Genomic DNA, 18161 nt, shown 5'->3' on the forward strand with positions numbered 1-18161 from the left:
GCCATTCCATATTCACAGAGTGGAGTCGTTGTCATTTTCTGTTATTGTAGCTCCATTGCCTCTTTATTATCTTGCTGTTCATTTATTGACACTCCCCTGCGTAACGATAGCCGGGATTCTTAACGAAATTATTTGGCTGTCGCTGCTATGTACGTACGGGAACTTATGCGGTACATGCCTTCGGGGCATTGGCTGCGGAAGTTGACTCTTCTGTACTGCACGAGATTCATTCGTTAATGGTCCTACCAACTTAATGTGACGGTGCCGTCAGGTGCTCTGGGTTATACCAGGTGCTTTTAAACGCGGGTCACCGACTGTACTTTCACTAACGGCTGACGGGAGCGAGCTTTTGAACGGTGCCGCGCAAACCACGTTCGGCGATGCTTTCCCCCGCTAGTAGCGCGACGCGCCGCCAAGCGCCGCCGGCATCGCCAGCGATTACGTCGCCTCCTTCTTTCGGCGTCACCCTCTCGCAGCCGCTCTCACCGCTCCCGCACTGCGCGTTCTGCGAGAACCCATTTTGCTCTGCCGGCCGGCGGAAAGAGCGAGACGGGTGGCTGTGCGGGCCGCCGCTCCTCTCTTTGCCGCACGGCCCTCCCCATTGAAAGCAGTGGAAGGGACGCGCATCTCGAGTTTTGTGAGACCGTCGCCGAAGCGGTTTACCGCTTGTGACGTGATTTGTTCGCGCCTGGTGCGCGCGATCTTGTGACCGCCGTGTGCTGGCTGCCGACGCCGGCGCGTGCTTTCTTGCGGCGATTAGTGGCCGACTCCTGCCGGCGTCCGGAAGGAGAGAGAGAAGGGACAGCGTGGATGCAGAAGCCGCGCTCGGATGCTGCGCCGCTCTGTGCTCCGCTCTCGGCCGTGTTATTGATCGTCGGCACCGTGCGACGCATTTTCGGGCCCGGCGCTTCGACCTCCCTCCGGGGGCTCGCGTGTGTGGCGCCGGCGCCTGTGCGGAAAGAGCGATCCGCGGATAACACTCCTAGGGCGAACCGACAACCTGTGGAGATCCGTGGTACGTGCGTTCACTACTGTGCCATTCATTGTCCGGGTGGTGTCATAGCGTCGCGATGTCTTGCGAACGCTGTCAGCGGCAGGCTGGCGTTGTCGGGGGCTGTATGGAGATGGATGTTGGTTTGTGTCGTTGCTCTCTCCCTCGGTGTATATGTGCCAAGGTAAGCGAATACGGAATTCTCATCATCGTGGCTGGGTGCAAGAACAAGATTTAGAGGAATTTAGAGCAAAATACGTAACTGCCTCAAGCCATGACAAGGAACCTTACTGCTACTTTCCTTAATAACGGCCTCAACAGCACTGTTAATTATCATGGCGGTTTGCTAGGCTATCATACATATTACGTTGCGTTTTCCGCTTATTCTGTGCAGGTATAGAGGCTCGTTAATCTATGTATTCTTTGAATGTTTCAATGTATTCTGCGTGGATTCGGCAACTGGCGAAGTGTGTTAGCAAGCGTTCTTGCACTGCTGTAAGCGAAGGTCGCCAGTCGCGCGCGTACCCGACGACGAAGACTTTGTAGACCGGACGTGACCAGACGCAAATGTAGGTGATTCATCAAATATTTACGTTGGGAGGGCAGCACTGTAACCCGGATGCTACCGCGTGTTCGTTCGCTTGATGGTTATGTGCATACTTTTCTTCTTCATCCTGTATAGGGTGACAGGGGCGTGCCCATGACATAGTTTTGACCTAATTATTTGTTCCAAGGTTCCGGCACTGTTCCTTGCATTCTTCTTTCGTTAATTTGGTTTCACCTTTGCTGTATGTTCGCTCCAATATGGCTCTCGCGAGATGCGACGGCTCTGCTGTGCCACGCCCGAAGTTCACCGAAGAAAGGAGAATTGCGACGGGTCGTGGCCAGCGTGTCAGTCCCGCTTGTTTAGCTGTGCAGTAAGCGACTGTACACTGTGTGCAAGAGGTATCGTGCTGTCAGATATCACTTTATCCCCACAGAGAGCGAGAGATATATATTACGCATGTGCTTATAGATTCGTTTCATTGTCCCTTCTTGCCGCAGCAGGGAAGTAGGAGACACTTTGCACACGGTCTCTTAAAAAAGAAAGAGTGGATACGTGCATTTGCTCGCTGAAATTTATTGCGCCACTGTCTCATTATGAAACCAGGGAAGTATTGAAAGAAAATACGTCCGCGCGAGGCTTCGCATATTATTGCGTACGAGTGAACACGATATGAAAGCGCACGAGTCAAAAGAGCCGTGGCGGCATGCGAAACAAGTTTAAGCGACGTGCGGCTGTGACCAAGCAAGGTGCGGGATTATAGTTGTGGCTACGTATATTCCAGCTAGAAAGCGTAAACTTCCGTAACCCGGACTGAACATTTTCGTGTTGCCAACATCGGTGACCACGTGACATTCGAACAGCCGGACAGGGAAGGGCGGAGGGAATACGTAAGTACGAGTCTCGCGAAGCAGGAAATTCTTATTAATCTATCCGCCGTTTACGCGCGCGCTGTATGCGCCCGTCGCTGTCATATGCGTGCTTGCACTGCGACGAAATGCCTAACTGCCTCTCCGTTGACTCTCTCATAAACGTGCGCACGGAAACACCCGCGTCCAGCGGAATGGCTTCTTTTTCCTTTCGTATTCACGAACATCATTATACCGACCTTCTCGCTGCTCCACGGTTTAATGACACATTGATATCTACCTCGTAATTTCTTAAGAAATTGTCTTCAAGGGGTTCTTTCCTCAACGTTCTCCGGGCGTTTCGAAAGCGTGCAGTGTCTCGTCCGAACACACGCTGGCGCTGATGAGCTCACAGCTTAGACGGTACAGCGACAGTCCCAGGACCAGGACGTCATGGGTTCGGTTATTGACTCGACTAACGTCTCTTCGGTTTGTTTCCCGATTGGCCGGTGACGACGTTTGAAGAGTCTTGGCGCTGTTGGCGGAACTCCACGATGGCGGGATTCCGCAATTGACCGGGGAGGCCCACGATATGCCACCCGCGGTCTCCTATTAACGATAGTGGTGACGTCACGTGATTGAAGCACCGATGCTGACCTGATGGAAAAAGCCGCGCGTGTACCGCTCTACGTCAGTCATAGTTCTTTTCATTAGGTTTTGATCAAAGCGGATAACGCAGTTTCACGCACATAAGGGTATAGTGCTCGCGACTGCTTCGCCAAACGTCTCGCTTCACTCGATCTCACTCCATGCGCTGTCCTCGGACGTCGCGAACGCTCTCAAGTACGCTTTGGAGTCCACGGATAACACTTGGAAAAACACCACCGCCCTACACCAACCATAGTTGGACGGCTGCAGAATGACCGTAAACACAACACTCTGACAACACGTGTACGTTGTCTTCACTTCCGCGCTAATGTCTTGGTCCAGATGTGCCCTCTTCTGCTGAAACTGCCTTCATGTGTGGCCGTGTAGATGGAAGGGAGCAAGACGTGCCATACCGCGGCGGCGTGGAGCCCGCATACATAGCCGGGTCGCCGTGTGAGTCGTGCCGCTGTAACGTCAGTCGCGGACGAGTGCGTGAAGCCGAGAGGAAGAGGAGGAGAGGGAATAATGGTTTCAGTGCCGGAATCGATTAAAGGCCCGTCCAGCGTGCAGGCACGTTTCAGCGGTAGCCCCGGGGCAGCAGCGTGTGCACGATGCAGTGCAGCCGGCTTCTTCGATCGCAGGCTGCTGTGTCGCCGGCAGAGAGAGGAGACTGCTGCGGCGCTGTGTAATTTTGTGGGCGGGTAGAGCGATGCGCGTGTGTGTGTGTCTGACCGTGTTATAAGTGCGCGTGTTCGTCAAGGTCCGTCCCTTCTTTGAGAAACCCGTGCATAGAGGGGACAAAGTGATTGCCTCGGCGCTGCCTTTGCCGGAAGCTGTAGACTGCACTTTGTTCATTTCGGGATCGGCGGTATTCTCGGTGTAATGCGTGTTGTGGCTGCCACTTCAGAGTCAAGTACAGGTCTACCTCGTACCACTCGTACGTACAATTAAAAAAAAAAAAGTCTTGCTTCTGTAGTCACAGACGATCGCATACGTTTGGATTTGTACGGCTTGCCACCGGATTGATTCGAATCGAGTTGTCTTAATTACATTTCTTTAAACTGTGTATTCCCAGTCCAGAACAGGTTACATTCTGAGGCTAGCCAATAGATGATCATCTTCATGACTGTCAATGGTGCATGACATGGCTGAAAACTGTGACTGCCGCCAAAATGTAACATTCCGTTTAATCAACCATATTTAGCAAGTTTCTCTCTTGCTCTATCACATCTCCTTTTCTATCGTTAGCATTCCTTCCTTCTTTTCCACAGGTCTTACAAGTCTCTCTTTCCCTTGTCTTCGATACCTTTCGCCCTATCTCTCACTACAGGGTTGCCAGCCGGAACTTACTCTAGCCTCCCTGTTATCTCACTATTTCCATTTCGCTCTCGATGCTGCGGAAAAAGATTCGATGCGTGGAAGATGGAGGCAGGGGCCGGGTTATAAAGATTACTCAGGTTAGCCGAACGTAGTTCGAACAACTTCCACATTTCGCTCTTATAATACTTGAACGTCACATGCAAACATACGTTCTTTGACTTGTTGAGAGGCAGTGCAAGCGTTAATTAGGCATATGAGCTCCTCTCGAGGCCGTCTGAATGACTCGTTCGCCATTTACAAGAACGGCGGAAATGCGCTGTCGATCGGTTCACCCGCCTGGCACCTGCAGCCACTTTCTGTATGAATACCGATGCTTGCAGAAAGTACGCTCAGTTTTGACGAATGGATTCCCACGTGATAGTAGCCAGATGGTCTGCGCTACTATTCGTCCTCATCTTTATTTCTGAACCGAGGTCATTGAGCGTCCTTGCTAGCGAGCAGGTGCTCTTTGTGCTGTCTTTTACACCGTGCATTCTTGGCGCCAGCTGTCCGCGCTCGTCAGTCGTAACTGCTTTAACCCAGTTGGCGGGGCTCGTTGCTGACGTGCTGCTTTCTTACTGTCCGCTGAAGCTCCGTGTGTCCGGTTAGGAATACTCCATACATCCTATTCCAGCAGGTCTTATGAAAAAGAAGTCTCACTAATACTGTTATTGACTTTCATTGCACGTCCATGTATGCCACTCCTGTAGGATGCCGGCCTCTATGGGACTCGGCGCATAACTTGTGCTGGAGAAGATAAATTGTGGTGGGGGAAGAGGGGGAGGGGGGGGGGGGGGGGGCACGTGGTACTATATTCTGCCGGAGCAAGTAGACATCTGAACAACATTCTGCAGCAGCACTGAAGCCTTACAACATACATTCGGATGTCTAAAAGTGGTCTCCATCCGCATCCTGGTACTATATACTATAGTTAGCGTAGTCCGAATGCACGCATTCGAAACCAACTGCGTTTAGCTTATCCCCGCATTCTCGCCCGCATTTCTGCACCGGTGGTGCGCCGATCGCTTTTGCTCCTATAGGGCGCAGTGCCGATTCACGGATTCGCACAGGTACGCCGGCACAGCCGCAGTAAGACGTTACACGTATGGACACTCGTAATCTCGGAGACGCGAGTCTCACGCTCTAGACTTTATCCGCCGGCCTCTGTCATGCGTGGTAGTCGGCCTGCAACCCTAAGAAGGGGAATAGAAGCGAATGGTTAAAGAATCGGCGATCATGTAGCCGAGGCATATCTCGTGGGCTTCATCGGTGCAGCATGTGGGAGCAGCGAATCGCCCTGTTTCTCACAGTGTGTACTGGGATAGATTATTATTAACTTGAGAAACTGAATTTAATTTAAAATTTAACTTATTCATTTGAATTTGTTTGTGTATGTATTCTCTATACTGGACCTCTCAGCACCGTATCTTGTATATATAGCGAAGTCGTATACGTTTCGTCGCGACTGCGAGGCCGGGGACATGTTTCACCTGCCGCCGGCGCATCATCTTGCGCCGGCTGTGTGATCACCTTGCGCCATAGCCGTACTCGTGGGCTCCCGCAGTAGCCGTGCATTCGCGCCCACCTCAAGGTACATAGGATACGTGCGTGGCTATAACGACGCCGTCTCTGTCGTGTGGGCTGCGGCGCGCTCCGGCCATGTCGTCCGAAGCAGTGGCTGTGAATCACGCCGACCTTTACGATCCTTCTACGGCCGCACGGTGTGGGCGGGTGGCTCTTCATGCGGCTCGATCGTCCTCGTCGCATAGTGTGGTGCAGGTATGTCAACGTCTACGTGGGAAAACGGCTCCGTTCTTTTACGCTGATTATTTACGGATTTTACGGATTTACGGATTTTACGGGATGATTATTTTTCAGTTTTCCGGAATCCTAGAACATCCTGGAAATCGAGTTGCACTGCAGCGCACATTGGCATCGTTGCTGGCAGATAGAATAATGCCTGCCCTGGAGCTAGATTATTCGAAGAGACGGACACTACTAGCACGGGAAATCTAAACATGTATTCAACCAATTAAAGATACTCACGAATTTATCTCTTAATTGATTACTTCACGGCACATATTGCAGTTTGCGAATTGTGACTTTGCAAGACGTATACATTTGAAATGAATCTCCAGGATGACAACAGTTTCGAGATATTTTTTTCCTGAAGTGTGGAACGAAATACATGGGCGTTCCAGTTACTTCTGTGCTTCAATGTTAAAAAGAGCGTTTTGTTAAAAAAATGGAGCAACGGGGCATTTTTTACGGCGATTTTAATGGCGCAGATCTTAAAATTGGTGTGATTCTGGAAATTAGTTCCAAGTGGATATGCTTTGAAAACTCACCGGCTACAACTAGTAAATTCCAGTATGTACCGTAAAGTAATTAATGAAGAAGTTAATTGGTGAATTGTTGTTATTAAATTGAATATGCGTTTCGGTTTCTCGTGGTAGTAATTTCTGTCTCTTCGAATGATGCAGCTCAAGAACTATAATTCTGTTATCAGCGACAGGCGATTTTTAAATATGTCGGAAAACTTAAGAAAGAATTATCACCCCGTATGTTTACGTCCGTGGTTACGGTTCTGCGCCGGATCACCCTTTGTGTGTGGCAGTAGCCTTTGCGAAGTAAACTCGAATGTAACGATAATGATAGAAAAAGCAACTTGACAGACGGTCATGGGTCAAATCACGCACTTTCTATATGAATCGCGATTCATACTTGCACGGCACAAAAGTTAGAACGATTGATTGATTTTAACGTCCCAACGTAATTCTGGGGCAATAGGAGTCGTTGTAGTGCAGGGCACTGTATTAATTTGGACCATCTGGGGTTCTTTAAGGTCCACCTAAATACAAGTGAACAGACGTTTTTGCATTTCGTCCCCATCCTCGAGCATGCTCGCTACGGCCGACGACACATGGAATGATTTCTATTGAAAATAAATTTGGACACAAAACCATTGGAGGGTGATTGTCAAAGTGAAGCGATAGATTCCCGGTAGACCCTCTGTGATATGCTGTTTGGTACAATTGTCGGTTAGTCGTGTATTCGTTAACACTAAGGAGCATGTGGGTGTGTGACGTGGCGTTGTGCTGACTCCACGAATTGCCTGCGTTACAACTCACATTAGCACACTTGCGAGGAGACAAGTCGTGCACGGGTATCAGGATCAGCCCTTGCCAAGTCATTACCGTTGTCTACACTGTCTTCTGCATCGACCCAATTCACTCGGCGAGAGAGCCGTCCACGCATATAGAAGAGTGGTGGGGGTGGGAGGGGAGGAGGAAGCTTTGCTGTAAAAGCTTCGTTGTAATAATGGGCTCATCGTCATCTTAAAGCTCAAGTAGCAAAACCAGTTCGGCGTGCTGAGGCCGTGGTAGTCAAATAATTCGCTAAGAGCCGAGATGGGTTGAGTCTCACCCACCTCTGGTTGCTTAGTGGCTTCGGCGTTGCGCTGCTAAGCACTAGGTCGCGGGATCGAATCCCGGCCGCGACGGCCGCATTTCCATGGGGGCGAAATGCCACAACACCCGTGTACCATGCATTGGGTGCACATTAAAGAACTCCAGGTTGTCAAAATTAATCCGAAGTCCCTCCACTATGGCGTGCCTCATAATCAGATTGTGTTTTTGGCTGGTAGAACCCCAGAATTAAAGTTAAATTGGTTGGTTCGCAAATGTGTAGTCCAATACGTGATAGCGTAATATACCCTGTGAAGCTTCACGTACGTGTAACTTTGATCTGGGAATCAAAGTTAGATATCGGGGAGCGGGCCTCGAAAGCTAGTGCGTCGGTATTTTGCGTAGCTATAAAGAAGCCCGTCACTTGTATATTTGCAAGCTTTTAGTGAGCGATTAAGGTGGCATACACTGTCGACTAAGTTATTGATTATCGGAGTTCAGTAGGCTTGCAGTTAGAATGCCAACGGCGTTACCGTTTTACTCGGTTGAAATATAATTGTACGCAAGTTGAGGTTCTGCTTACCTGCGCTGCTGTATTTCTGCCGCTTTCACGGCGAATAATAATGGTGCACAAAGCGAGTACATTTTGATGGCCTCTTTGATATCGGGAAACTCTAAGCACCACGCCTGTCAGCTCACCAGGGCAGCATCGACTAACATTATCAAGTACACGCTGCATGCATGTCTTTTGTGCAGCTGTAAGCGTTCGTTAACCCATTAAAGACGTCCATTATGGGTGCGCCTCAAGAACTGTGTCTGTATTATTATAAGTGCAGGCGCATTGGGTCTTTCTTCCTGCTTTATTTTTGTTTTCGTAATATATGGACTTCGCGCTCATTTGAACTGAAAGGGAGCACCGTAAACGTTTCCGGTGTTGGACGCGGTTCACTTTACAGATACGGTGTGGCTTTTTTATGTGCCACCACATGTGCCTTTTCCAACATATACGCGTGGTAAAGAATATTCCCCCTGTATTATTGAATGCAGGAGATAATTGACGTTGACTATTGTTCGTTATTTGTCTTTCCGTGTTCTTTTATCAAGGAAAGCAGCGATGATACGGGAGTCATAGGGCAGGATAGTTGCTGCGCAGCTTCAGCTTTCTGCAGGCTAGCCTCTCCGGTATTCAGTATAGATCCCCCTTCTTTCCTTCCCCATTCTCTCGCTCTCTGTTTCTTGCGAGAGAATCTCGCTTCCATTGTGTCGCCATACATCTTTGCTGCCATGTTCGTGAGTACACGATGTTTTTTTTTTTTTCTCGCGTACTTCGAGGACACGCGAGTTGCATGCAGTGTCGCATGTGTCACTTCACTCTATAAAGCAACGCCGCATTTTTGCACGAAACAGCTCCCTGTATGCTGTACAACATACGGTGTGGCTTTTCTTCACGAGTTCGAAACAATAAGTCGACAGAGCTTCCGAGTGCTCCTTCTAATATGGAACCATGTTGTGACGTAACCGTAACGCCCAGCTCGTCTCCATTTCACAATCCCCCCTTTTGCTCCGTTCAGCGTTGCCGCTACAACGCGAGCAGTGTGACGCAGCTTCCCATGTTATTGCGTGTTCGTGTTAACGATGTCGCACTGAGTTTTGTTTCGAACAAATGGCCGTCCGTGCGTCACCACTATACGTAAGTGTGATGCTCCCAATGACGTAAGAGATGCTGCGGGTGTCGTGCTATTTGTATCGTATTTTAAGGTCTACGAGTGCTGGACAGCGCAGTGTTATACTGCTTGCCTGCATACGTTGAGGGCAAACTCTACCATGAGTGCGGTGTCACAAGACCGATGCCGTTGCATCGTGCCGATAGTCGTTGCCGAGCTTCTTGAAATATAGGAGGTGGATCGTAGCACAGCGCCGCAGCTTTGTTTTCACGCGTGCTCGCGGTTCGCAAGCTTCGGCGTCCTTGATGACCTCATCCCTGGAACATCTAGCTACGACGGCCTGGTGTCCATTCGGGCCAAAACATACTCCGGGGTATGTAACCAATGTGCATGTTGACGGAAAGCGCGCCTCTGAATGCATCGAGCGTGAAACACCCAATTGTTAGCCTTACCCATAGGATATATATATATATATATATATATATATATATATATATATATATATATATATATATATATATATATATATATATATATATATATATATATATATATATATAGAGAGAGAGAGAGAGAGAGAGAGAGAGAGAGCTTTATTGCCCTTAAGAAGAAATAGAAGCGCCCCTAAGAGAGGACAGGAGAAATAAATGAACGCCACACGTGTGAGAAGTGTGCCGTATATCTGAGCGTTTATGCACTTTAAATGAAAAAAAAAAGGAAACGGTATACTATACGCTGCAGGCGCGGCCCCAATCCGCGGATAAAGCGTGTGTGCACGCCCACTTTGTTAGGCAAGGCGGGCAAAATGCCGCGCCGTTCAAGAAAGCGAGCAGGTTTCTAGGAAGCCGCTGCGACCACACCTGTCGCCAACAGTAGCAGCAGTAGCAACGGCCGCGGGCAGCACAGCAGTCGTACTTATGGGGTATTGGCTCTGCCACTGCCATCCATCACCCAGTGCGCAGTATATGCAGACTTCTTAGTGTTGTTGCGGCCTCGAAACAGTGTTTCGGTGCCTTCCATCCCACGAGTTACTGAGTAGGTCGTTGTGTGGATGCACACGATGGGGGGAGGTAAATCGCGCACGCCAACGGGAATTCGCGGGATTTGAACCGGTCAGGGAAAATTCTTGGTTGCACGCGAAAGGTGTCTGATCGCAACTAGTCCTCTCCGAACGCGTAGTACGCCTTCTTCTTTTATTCATTAACTTTTCTTTTTCGCTCGATCTTGTGTTGCGGCATTTCCTTTGTAGGCAAGCGCGAATGGTTCTCGTTGGCTTGCCTAAGGAGACGGCTACCCGCGCAGCTCACAGCGGGTCGTCTAGGTCGTTTCTCCGGCATACGAATAAGCCCTTGTTATGCATTGTAAGACTGCACCGGTGCGAGACGCATCCCTCTCTTGCACAGTGATGACTTCAGTTCCTGCCTATGCAATCTGTCTATATAAATACGTGCAGCGCTGTGAAGGCTAGAGCCGGCTCGTTTCTGGCCCTGAATAGCGCAGATCACCACTCTTAGAGATTCGAAACCCACATTGTGAGCAGTGAAATTGTGAGTATCTCGAAATGCCATAGATATTTTGAGTGTTATGACTGACCTGCTTTATTCATAACGATAGTTTTGCTTGAACAGACTGTTTTCCGTCGAACGATTGACTGTGCATCACCGGGCGAAAGAATAGCGCAATGCTGGCTTGCTACGAAACCGAGTTGTTGCCACACAGACACTGGTCGATGACGAATCTGTTTCTGCAGGGTCGCTCAGTAAACATTTCATCAACGTTGAATCAGAGCACTCATGTCAATCCGATTTCGACACGAAGGCCTGCGCACTAGTATTTTGTTGGTAGAGATGTCCGTGCAACGGCATCATATTGGCCACTTGTTTATCCACCAAACGTAACAGAATACTTGCTGAAGTAATGCCGAGTTTAGTACTGAAGAGATGTGCTCTCCTAAGAGCGGGCCGCACACAAACACCTGTTCCCACTTTTATGGAAACATATTGTTTACTCCTGCAGGAGAAACACTTATATCGTATTCATTCCGGTATAACTTGTGCCTTTATTCAACTTTATGGATAAGAAAAGAAAAGACGAATGAAAAAAAGGAAAAAAAGAAAGAAAAGAAGAGCAGGGGAGGCAGATGTGACGTGTTAACCCGGCACTTCATAATGCAAGATGAGTGAGATATATACGCCTTTGTACAAAATTTGAGCTTTCGTGAGCGCTTGACTGCTGTGTTTTCATAGAGATTGAATGGCCCTTTTCATATCTACCGGCACGGTAGGTAGCCATACAGCCCGTCATTAGATGAAGAAAGGCTTTCCTTCTGCACCTTGCCAGCGAGCTAGACGGAAGACGTTTCTCGGTGGTCATGATCTCGGGACCAACGTTGTCTCGCACATCACGGCTGAAATTTTTGACGTCAACGGGACTCGGCTTCTGTCTGTGACAACGCTGACTTTCAACACGGCGAGGAGTCCAGTGCACATCAAATATAGTTTCTATACATCTCTTAATATTTTCCTTCCCCTTCTCTTTCCCCTGGTGCAGGGTAGCCAACCGAGCTCAGTCCCGCTTAACATGCCTGCTTTTTCACTTACACGTTTCTCTTCCTATCTGTGCATATTGAGACTTTGACTACGTTAGCTGTAGCTTCTGCAACGCTGAACGGTTTTAGTGAGACAGCGCCTACGCGATGGTCCTTCGAGCAGTGCGGAGGTCCTTCACGCGCTAGTAGCTGGGCGCCAAGTGCATGCATCATCACGCTGCGACTGAGGAGGGGGCGTTGCAATGCGGGTGGATTCAGTGCAGCGTCAGCGAACAATGCTCGCTCGCTGTGACCGCGTTCACTGCGCGAAGGCGGCGAGGGAGAACGGGTGGACGCACACGGCGCCGGAAGTCAGCGTGTGGCTGGACCGAAGGCGGTGCGAGGAATAACCGCGAGCCGTCACTCGCTCGCTCGCTTTGAAGTGAAAACTGGCGGCCAGGTCGTGACCGCCGAGTGGATTTCGGCCGCACGCGAGCGAGCCGGTCGGGGCCTTGAGGGGTCACCATGGCCGGCGGCGTCTGCGGGCCGGAAAAGGGACGGGTAGCTCGGAGAGGGGGCAGGCGAGGGACGGAAGCGATGAACGCGTGGGTGTTGGAAACGTTTGCAGCGGTATCCGACACCGAGAGTTGCATTTCGTACGTCCACGCTTGCCGCCGTGATCATATTCAAAACGCTGTGCCCTGCGCATTTTTGTACGTCGTAGTAAATGTGCTATCAAATGGTTTACTCTCCGTCTTTCTATGTATACGCGTGTGTTAGTTGAGAGGCTATTGATGAGCACCGGCTCTGCTTCCGCCCCGCCTACTCCAAGGAGAGAGCTTCTCTCTCCACATCGTTTCAACGCCTGGGCTTTCCTGCGGTCTCGGCGTCGCAACTTCTATTCCCAGGCCGGCACCACAGCTCCGCATTCAGGCATCTCCTCAGGTTCCTGGATTATAATGGGACTGTTGTCTCACCTGTAACTACTCCGCCTGCCAGCTGGTGCGCTGTCAGCCATGGGTCCTGCTACCGCGACGACTTTCTCTATTTTCTTACCTCTTAATTGTCCCCCCTCCCCTTCCCCAAGGCGCCTAAAGGGCTGCGGAATGAAACGCCTCTTCCTTTCTACAATCACACACTCTATCTATCTTATTAAAGGCAAAGGTGCGAAAACTCCATTCAGGATCAAGCTCAGCGGCGTGTAAGAGCGCTTGCAGAAGCTACTTCAGCATGAAACTGACAAAATCGGTGCGAGTCGCCTTGTGGTGCCAAAGTCCGGTAGTTAAGTTCACGTAAACGCTACCAGGCCGAACTCGGGGAGCATCAGGGCGGGTGACTTGCTCGACAAGCTTGACGAAATACATGTAAAACGCGTTGTCATGCTGCCTGTGTATCGGGTGTACAGAAGTTAACTGTAGACTGATCTACAGTTGTTTTTTCGCGTCTCGTTAAGGAAATCGGAGAGTCATAGTCTGGTGACCTGTTATTTTCTTTGTCATCCATAGTGTTCTTAGTATACTGCTGTGAGTCCGCGTGAGCAGATATCCGAAAGAACGAGGAGCAGCGTGCTTGGAACAGCGTGCAGCAGGACCCACGTGCAACAATCCACAGAGAACGACGAAGGGTGCTGGTCTCGCGCCCTGATCGTAAAGCACATTCCAGGCGACCCGTACGTTACTGTCGAGGCACTGCAAGTACCATAACCACCATTTATGTCAGAGTAAGCGACCGCGTATTGAGCCCTCAGAACCCGGAACCCTCGGATGCAGCAATCCTCACAAGGGTAGTGTACCCTCGTGCTGTCAAAAGTTAGCCCAGTCTCGAAGCGGATGGTGCGTCGTTGAAGAAAACCGCTCTTCCGCACACATTGACCGTTATTCGGGTGCATCCACGCACAGCCGTTGTTCCGCATCCCAGACCTGCATGCTCCTCAGCCGCTGCTCCAGAGCTTGTGGTGGGATCTCGCTGCTTCTGGCGGTAAGGTGGCTCACACGCACACTGTATGTGTACTCCGTCACGAGAACGGTCGTTCCCCTTGGGAGTTCGCGTATCCACCTCTCCCAACACCCTTCCTCTTCTTCTCTGTTTTCTTTTTCGCGAAAGTATGGAGGGGGCTCGCGTGCTGAGGTCGTGCGCATCGGTTTCGCCTCGCGTCACGGCCTTCTGTTCTCGTCTAGCGCGGCGGTAGCTGGCGCGTGGCGTATATACGGAGAAACCGAGAGGTTTTGCGAGCGTGAGCGACCTGTTTGCACGCCGCGGTTCTGCACGCGGAAGAAACCCGAGCCTGCCCGGCGTACGTGTACAATGCACGTTGCCCACGTAAAAGCGCGCGCGCGTGCGCGCGCGCAAAAGTGTGCGCGCAATTAACGACCTCTCGAGCCTCGACGTGTGTGCTTTACGGGCAGCTGCGCGCGGCGAAAGCTGATACGGCTCCCACCACCTTTCAACCCCCTCGCCCGTGGGCAGCGCGCATGTGCTTCTGCTTCAGCTTTGCGGCGTTACCGCCCGTTCCAGTCTGACCGCACGCAAGCCAAACGGTGCTTGACATTAGGGCCATTGGTGCGTGGCTTGTACCTTTGAATCAACGGTTGGGCTCTTATAGCAGGGCTATGCAGTTGGCAGGAATAAAGTCTGACACTCGGCAGGAAATTACGCCCATCGAAAACTTTCGCTGGTATTATGGAAGTTTTTTTTTTTTGCGTGTAATAAACCAGGGCGCGCGCTATTCAACTGTTCTGAGTTAAGGGAAGCGGCAGTGATTGTGTTTACTATTTGGCTGACTGTATAGATCAATGTCGTCATACTGACATTCGTTCGGTCAGCGGTTCGCTGCATTACAACTCTTTTCTGTGCTTTACTAGCGTGCGGAATTTCGCAAATGTTCGCGTCATTTGTCTGTTTTCAGTGCTTTTAGTGTCTTAGGTATTGTTTACCCTTGGCATAGGAGAAAGACCTTTCACCTCTCGTTTTCCTTCTTGTAGGAGAAAGGCGCTGATATCTACTTTAAGTTCGTGTATATAGACGCGTTATATGGGAGCTAGAACCAATGCTTTAACTGTTTGCAAGTTTGTAGGTTGTGTACGTAGGGCAGAGGAGAAATCAAACGAATCTGCAGTAACCTAACGTGTTTCTTCCTTGAACGACTCCAAATGTGAGGCGTGCGTGGGATATACGCGAACGTCGCAGTGCTGGTGATCGTGTTCATGTCAGGGCGAGAAGAGGTCAACGTATGCCGTAGCACCTGGTATAGGACTAACGCTTTTTGAAAGCATTTCGGTTGGTTTCCTGCCGCGGCGTAAAACTGCTTCTGTGCCCGTCAGGTCTTGAGAAGGCCGTCCGTCGAACCCTGATTTGAATTGCTGTTCTGCATTGTATAGTCATTATATATATAGCAGTGCTCGTTTGCGTGCTATACATTGTTTGAAGTAGCGTATAGTAGTGCGTGTAGTATGTGTCATTGTCTTGTTTACAACAGCAGCAACGACGACGGCTACACAACTACAGCAACAACACGCGGCGTGTTTTTCTGTCTCCCTCATTCGTGCATGCACTGCTGTACAATGCCCACAGGTCTGTACTCGTGTGGCCTTCCCTGATCGCTCTTCGCTTCACGGTCCACTGGGTCGCATATGCGGCAGGCTCCAACAAGATGGCGGCGCCCACGCGAGCGTTATAACTAGGCCGTGATTACAGACTGGCATGGGAGAGAAACCTTCCCGTTAAGCCGGGACATGCCCGTTCCTAGGCACACGCGACGCAGCGTGGCGGCAACGTACGTCTCGGACTCGCTGCTGACCCATTCGTCAGTATACGCGCGTACGTGCATGCATGCTGCGTTTGCGTACGCTAATGTGCATATGTCGTGGATGCGCGTTCGCGCACGCGTAGCCTGGCAGCGAACGTAGCGTGGCGCGATTTTAATCGCTCACGAGAAGGAAAGTTCGCTTGCGGCGCGGGTCTTTCTAGCTGCGTCCGAGCAACGGCCGCTGTTCGCGTGTGCGCGCTCGTGCGTCATTTGCATGTCGCGGCCGATTGCGCATGCCCGCACATTGTTTCGGCTTCGTTTGTGTTGGCGCGCCGCCGTTTTGGAAACGCTGGAGTGTCGATGAGGCACCCTTCTCCCCCCTGACTATTGTTTCGCGCGAAGGCGTTAAACCGGCGCTCTCGCGCAGCGGGCTGGTCGGCGTAGCTCGAACGCTTTCTGCAGTAGCAGCTGCCACACAGCAGCTTTCGACAGTCCGACCGACAGAGTGCGCTCTGACAACTCGCCTTTACGGTTGCAGCTGACGGTTGTGTTCCCGAGCTCGGCCATCTTCTGCGAACGTCTGAAGTGACTCGTGCTTGCGTGGTTTGCAAGAGTGCGCGTTGTGCTTGTCTCGCAAGGTGAGGCTCCACGATACTGTACAGTTCACAGCGCGTAGCCGGAAGGGACAGAAGTTTGCGATCAGCGCTTGTCTTCGTCACTTCTTTCTCGGCCTTGTCCGGTTGTGGGCTATGGATTGCGGAATCACGTTCCTCGTTGTCCTGTGATGTGTAGAAGACGGGATAATCTGTTCTGGTTTGACATTTGTCTCACCGCAAGAACAACGATACGTCTAAGCGCTCCGCTACGGCGCCTTTCATAACCCCACTCTGCAGCTTTGTCATCTGAAAACGCTACCTATCAATAAAAACAACTAATCAATCAAATTAATTGAATGAGCGTTATCATCTCTCCGGCCACAGCGAGAACGCGCGAACGCACGCACTGACATACCGGGATCAAACGGCAGAGCACATGGGCAGCGGGCGCCAGCTGTTCCTGGTGTGTAGCGTGAAATTATACGCACTTCCACGGACGCCATCTGCTCTTCCTCCTCCTTCTCCGTTTCACTCGTATAGCGGTGAAAGTGTTGCACACACCAGCCCTCTCGTTTACGACACGCGTCTTCGCTCGTTCCTATACGTCATGTGAGGGACTCCAAATTGCCATGTGGCGAGGAGCACTCCAGTGTCCCGATGAGGCCAGTCTTCGGTTCCCGTCAGACATTCGTCTCTTCCTGCTGAGGCCCCCTGCTGCACGCCGCGCTCAAGAACAGCTGCATTCGCTCTTCACCGCGGACCCATTTTAGCACCAGCTGCTTCTCATATACACGGTTGATGCGAGCGACGATATACAGAGTCTGCGTCTCCTTCAGCTCAGCGCGCGTTTCTCTCCAGCAGTTGGGCCGTGCGCCCCTAATGGCACCTCTAATGAGCGCCGTGCAATTATGCAATTATACGCCTAATATTTAGGGACGAGCGCTATACTACAGTGCGCCGGCCCTATCGAGCCATTGCGCACGTACCACCGACGATGAAAGGCAGCCTTCTCTGATGGCCCCACTAAATGTTTTATTATTTCTGCTTTCGCAGCCACACTTCTCTCCCTCCCTCTTCCTCCATCTTAATGGACGAAGATTGATTGCCGTGAACTAGTAACCCGTATTTCTGTCACGCTTGGCGCGGCGTGTAGCCGGCGTCTGGTTCTATTTTGCGCTTCGCCGTCGTGCGCTGGCGTCTGTGTGCCTTTTTCCTTTTTATTTTTTTCGCTTCGTTTGGCGCTGCTGCATGCATGTGCCGATAGCAGCCCGCTGCTAACCAACGCCCTCGAAGGCGCCGCCAGACTGGTGTCTTCCGTAGTCTGTACATGCGGCGCATTTAGTGTTCACGCGCGGCTTTGACAGTGGCAGCTTGGGTGGGGCTTATCTCATGGGTTATGCATAGCTTTCTGCATTAGCTACCGCGGCAATCTTCGTTCGATGGTCCACTTTTACCGAAAGGCCGTTTTAGCTTCCCGCGATGGGCCTTGTCGTCTTCGCAACGCTCCATTGTTTAAGCACAACGCTTCCTTAGGTAGAAGGTGGGTTCAGTTGGCGTAGGACAGATGTCGCTGCGCAATATCCCTGGGAGAGGCTTCTATCTTCCAGCGGGCTTCGAGTAGATTGGGGATGGGGAGCACGGTGGATGGACGAGCCTACAGCACTTTCGCCGATCATGGACCGGTGGCATTTGTGAAGTTTTTCGCATTTGCGAATACACAGATCGTCTAACTCGATGTGTGGCTCTCTGGAGGAGCTTTCTCCGGGATTCTGTACTTCCATACCTGTGCATCGCGACGTAACATGACCGCAGCGCCCTATGTAGGTATACAT

General features: G+C 50.9%; 1 protein-coding gene across 2 annotated transcripts in view; it reads left to right on the plus strand.

The window, feature by feature from the left end:
* LOC139059365 (mucin-4-like) overlaps nt 1-18161 on the plus strand; it is a 140795-nt gene that overhangs the window by 47054 nt on the left and 75580 nt on the right. Inside the window, exon 1 of one of the 2 annotated variants that reach the window (XM_070537669.1) lies at nt 501-1015. The exons of the other annotated variant lie outside the window; for it this stretch is intronic. The gene's annotated coding sequence lies outside the window, so the exon portion shown is untranslated. Of the gene's footprint in view, nt 1-500; nt 1016-18161 lie in introns of those variants that run through there. 2 annotated transcript variants of the gene reach the window in all.

Source organism: Dermacentor albipictus, chromosome 4 (assembly GCF_038994185.2).
Source record: "Dermacentor albipictus isolate Rhodes 1998 colony chromosome 4, USDA_Dalb.pri_finalv2, whole genome shotgun sequence".
NCBI classification, from domain to species: domain Eukaryota; kingdom Metazoa; phylum Arthropoda; class Arachnida; order Ixodida; family Ixodidae; genus Dermacentor; species Dermacentor albipictus.